The sequence below is a fragment of the Phasianus colchicus genome, chromosome 7 (assembly GCF_987193195.1).
Source record: "Phasianus colchicus chromosome 7, bPhaCol1.hap1.1, whole genome shotgun sequence".
NCBI classification, from domain to species: Eukaryota; Metazoa; Chordata; class Aves; order Galliformes; family Phasianidae; genus Phasianus; species Phasianus colchicus.
The window spans coordinates 3,635,001-3,645,307 of NC_143442.1; positions in this window are offsets into that span (position 1 = coordinate 3,635,001).

Consider the following 10,307-nt stretch of genomic DNA (forward strand, 5'->3'; position numbering starts at 1 on the left):
TGGAGTTGTGCAGCCTGAAATAAACACAGCTGTGTTTATCTGAATGTGTGATCCCATGTACATGGTAGAAAGTTCAAATAAATGCACTCAGTGCGATGATGCTGTAAATGCAGCGAGCGCATTTGTCAGATGTGTGATGATGCAATCTCTTAAATAAACAGACTGAGCTGTTTGTTTGAATCCTGAGCCGCACAGACATAAAAATATATGTACATTAATTGGAGCCAATAAAACGAAATCCAAAACAGCTATAAGATCTTAATTGAACCCTAACTGAAAATTCGGCTGTTGTTCTTACACCCAGAGTAAACAAGGTCTGTGTATCGTTTTGAAGCGTATGGTCTAAAACGTAGCCAATAATTGACTAATGTAGTGAATGACTTTCAGTTCTGGTTTTAGCTGACCAACCCTGGGTTTTTCCAAAGATGGTCCATCATCTGAGACCAACACTAGAGCTTATAGGATGCTCCTGAGTTTTCATCTCATCATCTAAAGAGATAGTTACATTTTACAGCTCCAGTATATTTGTTTGGGATGTGTTATCTGTTTGATATTCAAAGGAACCAATTGTCTGGAAGAATAAGTTTGATGAGCTAAAGAATATCTGAAGGAAAAAGAAAAGATGAATGAATGTAAATGCTATCAAAGCTGTTGTTTTACTCCGAGTTCACATTGGCTCAGCATTTCACAATAAACTCATTCAGAACATCAAGTTACTGGAAAAAATCCTCCACTTGAGAAATATGCAATAGTTACTGATGAGTCAGAAGTTGGAAGTAGTGACACCACTACAAACAATTCAAAAGTCCTGCTTTTCTGTATCATTTGACTGTTCTGCAATCCTAAATAACATCGCTGCAAAAGTGTCGTAAAGCCTTTTCAGTTGTCTTCAGCACATTCACTTTGAAAATGTGATATGTGAGAGCAGCCTCAAGAATGGTCGCTGTAGAATAAGACCATCCAATTTCCTATGTGCTTTAAAATCTTGCCCAAAAGATGGCACTAACATTGTTTTTGGTAACATATATTGGATATAGATTTAATTCTCCCCCACTTAACATTATTTTCAAAATGGTCACAAATAGATGTTGGAAGAACATTCTCAGTAAGCTCTACAACAGAGTTAACCATTGCCATGTAGAGATTGAGCTCACCCTACATCAGAAGCATCAGGTGCTGCACACAAAGCTGATGCCCGACCAGCAGATGTATCTGTCAGAGCACAGAAACTGAGCTGTGAAACCTGCCTTCCAGGACTATTGAAATCTATGCAATATGCCAGACAATATACCAGAATGGCATCATACACTTAAATCGTGCAATTTTAAATCTTTTGAAAAGTAGGCCCTCACAGTGTATGTTAATATGGATTATTTCTAGTACATACGAAGGCTATCTTTCCTCTTCCACCTAACCTGATCCTGTTTGTGGCCTTGAGGGAGGTGGGCCCCAACAGAGCTAAAAATCTGGCACTGACCTGGCAGGACCAGAGCATGTGAGAAGCAAAGGGATCAGATGGGGTTGCCAGAATTTACAGCAGCACTGGGGAGAAAATAATCACAGAATCAAATAATATCTCAAGTTGGAAAGGACCCATAAGAAATGTTGAGTTCCAACCCCTGGCTGCACACAGCAGGGCTGAGAATCAGACCATTCCAGCACACAAGGGGGGATGAGATGTGTTGGCACTGTGACAAAGACATGGAAAGAAGTCACCAGAGAAGATGACAACAGGTCAGTGTGAGAGGTGTTCCTGTGGAGCGAAAACACCCTGCCTGTGCTCTGCAAAACTAACACCAGGGGTGTTGTGGGATCTGGGATGAGCAAATAATGGTGCACGTCAGGCCACCCAAGCATGGAGGTCAGAAAACCCCACAAATGGCAGGGAGAGCGTGTCCCAGGAATCAGACATGGACAGGAAGGGTGGTGATGGGGGAATAAGGAAGAAGCATCAGGTGTAGATGGAGTCCTGCTCAAAGGTAAAAAAGAAAAAAAGAGAAAAAGGAAGGAAGGAAGGAAGGAAGGAAGGAAGGAAGGAAGGAAGGAAGGAAGGAAGGAAGGAAGGAAGGAAGGAAGGAAGGAAGGAAGGAAGGAAGGAAGGAAGGAAGGAAGGAAGGAAGGAAGGAAGGAAGGAAGGAGAGGGAAAAAGGGGAAAAGAGGAAAAAAGAGAAAAAACAAAAGAAAGATAAAAACAAAGGATCTGGAGGTAACCAGCTGCAGACAAGTGGCTGCCAAGCCTGCCAGGACACAGAGGCCAGGAAAGGGGATACCTCTGTCTGGGAGCAGCTGTGTACTGGGGATGTTGGGTAGTGCTGGAGAGAGGATGGAGAGCCTGGGGTGGGAACGCTGCTGCATGGGAGAACCAGAGGGCAGTGAGCAGAGGAAATGGGCACAGAGTCTGGAGGCATGGCAGGGAGATCAGGAGTGGTGGTATGAGCAGAGGTTAAAGTGAGGCAATTAAAAAGTAAGGGGTGAGGGATGGCACTATTCGACATTACTTCTTTACCAGCCCCAGAAGATCTGTATCCCAGCCCTGCTGTCGCCCAACCCCGAGGTTGGCAGAGAAGGCACTTCTTGGGGAGGGAAGCCCTGGCCACTGCTGTTACTTTTGGTTTTAGTTTCCCAGAGACAGAATCCTATCTACCTTTTCTAGTTCTGTTTTGGTTGTTGCACAGAAGCAAACAAAACATAGAGCCCTCCAACTTGATTTTTTTCATGGAAGGAATTAGGGAGAAAAGAGAAGTGTGGACCTGTGACTGTGCCACAAAGCAGTACCGGGCGCAGCACGGCTACATAGGGGAATTTACAAAAGTGAAAAATTAGATACAGCTACCGAGGCCACCAACCACAGGTGGGTTCTCTGCCATTAACATAAAACCCCTCGGTTCAGAGGAATCCGAAGAGCACAGCCCCAATTACTGCAAGCTACCATCCTTGCTCCCGTCGAGGTCCCTGAGAAAAATCTCGCACTGTGGTCGAAGGGACTGAAAATCCCCAACTGATTGCTGGGAAACTCCCTGCAACAACATCTCCGCACACAGAAAGTTTTTCATGCTTCAGGAAATCAGATTATCTAAATGCAACTGGTTGCTTCTGCACAGGAGAGGTGCGTGAATGCCTGCAGCTCGTCTGGCTGTAGGAGCACCGATGCAGGAGAATACCTGGGAAAAACCTCCTACAATAGAGTGCTGAGCCAGAACGGGACTCTGCCACCCCCTTCACCCCCCTCTTAATGAATTTTACAAAAACCAAAGGGAACTGCCATCCTAACAACAGGAACTGGACAATTTGTGGTAGGTGCTACGCATGGCAGTGCTAGTAGCAGCAGGAGTGCCATGAATATGGAAGTGAGGAGCTAACAGGAGGAAGGGACATTTGGAGAGAAACATCTCACTCCACTTCTCATAACAAAAACTAGTTTTCAAATCTTCGGCAGCGAAGCAAATGGGTAGGGTGTCACTGGTTCAGCTGAAAACTCACTTGCACCTTATGGTCACCATCTGTGGTGTGGAACGTTTTCAACCTTGACAAAGCAGATTTGTCCGAGGATATTTCCTCTCTTTGAAATAAGAGAATTAGCTGGTAAAACCGGAACCCGTGTTGGCACATCTACACTCAGGCAATCTCTGGAAAAAAGTATATCATCGCCACCAGCGTCTGGTTACCAACCTGTAAAAAGTAACACCCAGCACCCCCAGGCTGCTCCAGCTGCGTCGGTGCTGAGCAACACCAAAGGCTGCTGTCTCTCCCTCCTCCTCTTTAAAATATGAAGTGCCCCGTGAGAAGCTCATGGGAAGAAAGACTCATGCAGCAGGTGGCCACATCTGTGCCCGTCTTGCTGCATCCCAAGCAATTTGGTTTTAAACTGAGACAGAGGATGTTTAGGTTGGATATTAGGAGGAAGTTTTTCACACAGAGAGTGGTAACGTACTGGAACAGGTTGCCCAAGGAGGTTGTGGATGACCTATCCTTGGAGGCATTCAAGGCCAGGCTGGATGTGGCTCTGGGCAGCCTGGTCTGGTGATTAATGACCCTGCACACAGCAGGGGGTTGGAACTGGATGATCATTGTGGTCCTTTGCAACCCAGGCCATTCGATGATTCTGTGATTCTATGATTCAATTTGCTCCTGAGGAACTCCGTGGAGGAAACAGAGAGCAATGGCAGGCATGGAGGAGTGAGAAGGGGGGTGGAAGGAGCACAGGTGGGCATTGCTGCTTGTGTCTCAAGGAGATCCCAAAGCCCATGAGATGCTCAACCTCCTGCTCCAGCTTAGTGGTGGGAGATTTCCCCCTGAGCCCAGCCAGCTGACGAGCACAAAACCAGCATGTGTTTCAGATATGTATGTACAGCCAAGCTTTCTTCCACTGTTGAGGTGGGAGAGACCATAGATGTATAAAACATAGATGGTTTCCTTTTGATTTGCCCTTCATTCGAGAATTCTCCATTGGCTGTAATTGCATTCATAATACTGTGGCATTTGTGTATTTTTCAAATGAGTGAGTGAATAATCCAAATGATGCCTTCATCTCTGGTCAGAGCTTTTCATTTTAACTCATTTAACATTCTAATAATTTCTTAAGCATAGCAAGGAGGCTTCTGTATGAATCTGGAGGTCAGCACTGCAGACTTCTGGGATTTCCCAGCATGACTTTGGACAAGCCATTCCATCTTCTTGCAAAATTCTTCAGCCTGCAAAATGGGGACAAACCAACTTGGCACCTCAGAAGTGTATGTGAGGATGAACTCATGACTATGTGCGGTCGCAGAACACATCTTGGGGCCAAAAGGACTCATGCAGAGGGGCAGAACCAGCGGTGCTTTTTGCTTCTAAAGAGGTAATGACACTTTGCTTTTCCCAGCCACAACTCTGAATGTCACTGACATTTTTGGACTTTTGAGGAAGAGCATGGCCAATTGCCATTACAGCCACACACATAAAGTTCAGTCTGGTTCGACCACATTTAATCTGTTTGTTGCATGATGCTTGAATTTTACTTCTCCTCCCAACTTCAGCATTTTTTCCCCATAAAGAGGTGGAATCCCACCGAGTTCTGCTTCAGTGGAGACAAGTAGCCTGGTTGGGCTAACTAGAATCCAATTAACGTCATCAAATTTAACTGCTTCATTTCCAGATCTGGTGCACAGTGTCACACGCTCCAGTGACACAGGAAGCACTGCAACGTGAATTAAGCATCGTTAACAAGAGGCAACCAGGACAGACAGCACAGCAATCGTCTGCCTGCAGAAACCACAAGAAAGGGCACGGCCTTCACCATCAAGAGCTTCATACGTAACTCTGGCCTTTAAAATGTGTGACAGTGACTCAGAACGAGGAAGGCAAGAAAATCTGCAGAAAAAGCAGTTTGTCACGATGTGGGATTCATTTCTTCAACAGCTATAACCTCAGTTTCCTGATTCAGCAACTTTGATGCCTATAAATTAAAGAAATAAAGTGAAATGGCAACATGTTTGCATGGAGAGGAGGTAGAATGGCATCCAAAAGGAGAAGCTTTTTGGTGGTCAGGAAATCTGTTGTAATGTGCCTGTGTTGAAGATGAGTGGTACCAGCAGAGCTGGGAGAACCTTGGCATGACCACTGAGCTTATCAAACCCTTAGTACCTCTCAGCCACAGGAAAGGCTTGGCCCAATTGCTTCCGGGGTGAATCTCCCAACCTCACACCAAGCATTTCAGGTTGGATATTGGGATCAGGTTGGGTACTGGGAAAAACTTCTTCTCCAATAGAGAAGTTGGGCACTGGCACAGGGAGGTGATGGAGTCAGCATCCCTGGAGGTGCTGCACTGAGGGACATAGGCAGTGGGCAATAATGGTGGTAGGTGGACAGTTGGATGTGATGATCATAGAGGTCTTTTCCAACCTTGGTGATTCTGTGACTCTATGTTTCTAAAATGCCCAAAGCCCAGCGCAGGGGCTCCAAAGCAAAATCAAAATAGAGTAGATAAATAATAAATTAAATAACATAAGTTAAAGCCTGCTGGAAATGAAAACTGATTAGCCAGATTTCACAGAGGGCTTCAATTAAGTCTGTTTCTCATTTTTGTTTATCTATATTTAATACTGATAAATAATGTTATTTCATTACAATTCTCTGAAGGGTGTTTCTAGTGTTTCTTAAAGGGATAGCCAGACTTGAAGAAAAAAACAACAACCTGTGCTTCAAGCAATAAGATAGTAAAATGGAAAAAGCATGTCTTCTGCACCCTGTTCCCATCCTGACTTTGCAGCTGCTACAGAGGGAGCTTTGCCCAGAGCCCCATCCTCTCCCTATGTACAAAGCCTCCAATATAGCCTACTGCTGAGCTTAAATGCTGCACTTGTGATTCATTTATTCACCTCACAGTTAAGAGAAGAAGGCCCAAGAAACCCAATTCTATTTTATATTTACAGAAAAAGGATGCAAATATTAAAAATTTGCTTCTCGCCATTCGTTTAGAATGACAACTAATAGCCTTAAGTTACGCTGAGGAGGGTCAGGTTGGATATTAGGGAAAATTTGTTCTCTAAAAGAGTTGTGATACAGTGGCACAGCTGCCCAGGGAGGTGGTGGGGTCACTGTCCATGGGGGTGCTCCAGAGCTGTGGGGATGTGGCACTGTGAGCAGTGGGCATGGTGGGGTGGGTTGGGATCCTAGAGGTCTTTTTTAACTTTAATGACTCTGTGATTCCATGATTAGAATTAGGAGGCAGCAATTGGGAACATTTGATGGCTCTGATCTTCACAAACAGCCATGTTCAGACATCAGTGTGATATCCCAGAGCCCTCAGTATCTCCCCAGCACACCTGTTCTCTAATTAAAGCCCATGCAAGGTGACAGGGCAGCACATTAATGGATGGGAAGAGCTGGACACAGGGCAGTAGCACAAGGGTGAGGGTTGCATCTCCGCATTCCTCCACAGGTCACCCTCCTGGTCTCAGACAGCAACCTGACAGCCACATACTGCGTTACTTCACTAACACAGAAAGCTGCACTACGTTTCCTACAGCTGCCTAATGCTGTTTAATTGTGCTAATTTAGCACAGGTGGGCTCCACAGCAGGCTTTGCCTCAGGCCCAGCTAAAAGGAAAAAAGCAGGGAAGAGAGAGGTGGTGGGCTTGCTGTGTTAGTGAGGACTCAGTTATGGGGTAGGTTGTAGTCTGTCCTTACAGAGCAGCACAGAGTTTGTTGGATTTGTGGTTTTGAGGCAATACACAGTGGTGGCTTCACAAACTAGAAAGCCCTAAGTTGTTGTGGAGGCTGTTTTGCTTGCAGATTTTCTGCAGAATTTCTAATTTCTGGGCCCAGGTGACTCTATCAGATGCTTTGGAGAGGTGCAGGTAGCATTGCTGTTGTACTAGGATGCCCTTGTTTCTCCTGCTGTACCTATTTGTTTGCTGGTTTACAGCCTGGGCAGAGCTGTGCCTCCAGCTGCCTGGCATCTGAAAAGCTGTGAGTAGGTGGGAGTGATCCTGAAGCTCTCAGGGTCATAACTAAGACTTGGTGTTCAGCGTGCTGAAGGGAGTTGCCCAAAGATTCCACAGGAAATACAGCTGGAAAGCCTTATTTCTGTATGCCCTCCATTTTCTCAGGCTGTTTCCTAGCCTGAAACCCATATCTGAACCTAGTGCTTCTTCTGCATGGAAAGGAAGGGCTATGGCTGCCTGCTCAATTCTATGGCTCCCCAGCAAGTAGGGCAGATGGGTCTGTGGCCGCTTCCATCTCAAGCTTCATCCTCGAATCTCCTGCACAAGTCCCCTAGCATTGTGATGGGGTTGAACTCAGGCTGAAGAACACTGCAGAGCTCCTGGAAGCAAGGGAAGAAAAAGCAAAAAGGGATATGGCTTCATGTTGTGAGTACTTGCCAAGATGGGGAAGCCTAGGTTGTCATTCCTGGAAAGCAGGATTTTCCCTGTTACTAAAAATGTGCCTGTATGTCTGTCTCAGGAGCAGTGAGTGGGAGAAAGTGCCCCATTCCCACGTGGGTGCCCTCTCTGTGGGGCAGCACAGCCATGCTCCTGTGCTGTTTCCCTATGCCACTGCACTGTGAGCTGCTCTGCACCACGTGTTCGAGTCCAGGATAGACAGAGAACTGACTAAAGAAAATTAAGCTCCACCTTGATGTCCCACTTTTCTCAGGCTATGTTTTTGCAACTTGATAGCAGATGGTATGTCTTAGGTACATCACTTCAGAGATGCCAAGTGATGTACTATCTATCAGTGTTTTTGTTTCATGATGAGGGAAATTTTGACTCCTGCTTACACTTGGGGAGCTGTAACGTGGAGACAGGTGTGATGCTATTCCTTAGTGCTGTATCATCTACCCAGAGCTCTTATGTCTATTTTTAATCTGGACACAATGGGAGCTATTAATTAGGGAAGTGTATCTGGGTGCTTCATACAAACTGTGTACGCTATAACGGTATATTAGAGCATCTTAATTTTCTTTAGAGACTACAATTAAAGGTAAGTTTGGTTTTATCAGATAAAAGAAAAAAAAAAATCATAGTGCAAACAAAGATTGCAAATAAAGGGTAGCCAAGTCAGAGGAAGATATGTATGTGATTCCAGCCCAAACAGCTTAATGTGTGCATCCCATCCATCTACTATAAAGGAGCCATTTCACTTCTAAAGCTGATGCCTTTAAGGAGCAGGAAGACTGTTCAAGGCATCTCAACAACAGCTTTACTGTAACTGCAGCAGGACAAATGGCATGATCTCATATTATGTGAGGCTATGATGTAATGAAGGAAATGAAGCAAAATACATCTCAATGAGGACTTAAAAATGAATGTGATTGGTGTATAGTTGCTGTTTTTAAATGTGAGGATGATGACAATGCTGGACATAACTGCTCTTTTTTTTGTTTAATATTATTTCACTATGTGTTGCCAACCCCTTGGTTTGTATCTTGGCCTTAATTTAGTATAGTGCTTTCCATTAACTGCACATCAGGTTGTATGGGAACTGCTGAGTCCTGGCCTGAACCACTGATTGAGCACCTGTGGGAAGAACCAGTCAGCCCTGGGAGCACAGGTGAAGGCAATTGATGTGTGTGACTGGAAGATTGCAAGGCTGCACCCCTCTTAGACCTCATTTAAGGTCTGACTGCCACTGGGAAGGATCTCTTTCTGGAGATTCCTCTTTGGTGAAGGTTTCCCCTATGAACCTGGAATCTTCTGATACAGGTGAGCAATCCTCTTCCTTTATAGCACCTTTCTATTGTGCCGATCCTTTTGTTATCACACCTTTGCTGTAATGCCTTTTCCGTTGTATTGATCTGCCCAATTGCTACATAGGTCATAGTCCTGATGCTTTGGGTAGACTTGATTATTGAATAGATGTTATCTAACTTTCCTGCTTTGTGGGATTGTAAGGAAAGAGCCTTTATTTCCTTTCCACAATGAAATGCATTTTGTTGAAGACCTGGATTTGAACTGTTATGTAAGAAAATATTGAAAAACACTACAAAGTAGTAACCACTTGATAAGGTCTGTTTGGCCTTGGCTTGCTGCTGGAGGGAGCTGGTGGTACTCAAGGGGCTGAGCAGACTGTGGGGTGTAGGGGCTGTTCTTGGAGATAGTGAAAGGTGCTTATGGATTATCTGGGGGATCACAGCCGGAACTGGGAGGTCTCAGGGATGTTAAGGAGGTTTATCATGCTGGATGTCAGCAGTTGCAAGCATTCTGGCCCCAAGTGGGAGGTAGTCTGTCCTCAGGAGTGCTAGCAAAGAGGTATCAGTGAGAGCCAGCAAATGTTAGAGACTCGCTATTGTGTTTTAAATGAGTTCTTTGACCTATAGCTTCATCTGCCATAGCATGAATGAACATTACAGGCTGAACATTAGATATTTATGTTCATTTAACAATCTGTAATAAGCTATTGGGGCTGATTTTGACGTGTACACTGAAGTTATTGCTTTCTTATCAATATCACGGTACATTTATCAGCAGAGAATGATAATTACATTGCTATGTATATAACTGATGTTGTAGTGGGACATTCTCTACACTGCACACAAATTGAATGCATTTCATCTTAAATACAAACCTATTAATTAAAATCGGAGAAAAACAGAGAGCTTTGAATTGCCACCTAGGAGGCATCTCTGAGCAGCATCTTCTCCATTAAACAACTTAGAGCCTCGTGCTACCTCCTACCCAGCTGATGTATTTATTTTAGAAGAAAGGAGGAAGCTCATGGCCAGAGGCTGGCAGGGCTGCAATCAAGGGCACAAGAAGCATGGCTGATGAGGCTGCTGCAAAAGGCTGAGAGCACATTTCTGTACTGCAGCAGGCATTGAGCAGCAT